We start from the raw sequence: 862 nt of genomic DNA, 5'->3' as shown, positions 1-862 counted from the left end.
ATTTAAATATGGGGGGAGCTTACATTACTGGTGGTTAACTTACAGCATGAGGATCTTGGTTGTAAAAATCATTTACTTTGTCATTTTTACCTATTATTTGTACTATAGTCTTCATATTTTTTGGACCTTCCCTCTGAAGGCAACACAGTGGTGAGGATGGCCACCAATCTTTATTCATTCATTCATTATCTGTACCGCTCATCCTCACGTTGTGTCGAATAGTATAGTATAGTATAGTATAGTATAGTATAGTATAGTATAGTATAGTATAGTATAGTATAGTATAGTATAGTATAGTGGCTGAGTGGTTAGCACGTCTGCCTCACAGTTCTGAGATCAAGGGTTCAATCCCGGGCTTCGGCCTTCCTGTGTGGAGTTTGCATGTTCTCCCCGTGCCTGCGTGGGTTTCCTCCGGGAACTCCGGTTTCCTCCCACATCCCAAAAACATGCATGGTAGGCTGATTGAACACTCTAAATTGTCCATAGGTGTGAGTGTGTGCGTGAATGGTTGTGTGTCTCCTTGTGCCCTGCAATTGGCTGGCAACCAATTCAGGGTGTCCCCTGCCTACTGCCCGAAGTTAGCTGGGATAGGCTCCAGCACCTCCGCGACCCTCGTGAGGAATAAGCGGCATGGAAAGTGAATGAATGAATGAATAGTATAGTATAGTATAGTATAGTATAGTATAGTATAGTATAGTATAGTATAGTATAGTATAGTATAGTATAGTATAGTATAGTATAGTATAGTATAGTATAAATTATACGGTACAGTATAGAATTAATATAGCAAAGTAATGTAGTATGGTATAGTATGGGATGTATGTTTATAGTACAGTATAGTATAGTATAGTATAGTATAGTA

This window comes from Corythoichthys intestinalis, chromosome 15, assembly GCF_030265065.1.
Source record: "Corythoichthys intestinalis isolate RoL2023-P3 chromosome 15, ASM3026506v1, whole genome shotgun sequence".
NCBI lineage: Eukaryota > Metazoa > Chordata > Actinopteri > Syngnathiformes > Syngnathidae > Corythoichthys > Corythoichthys intestinalis.
Note: the sequence above shows the minus strand (reverse complement) of the source record.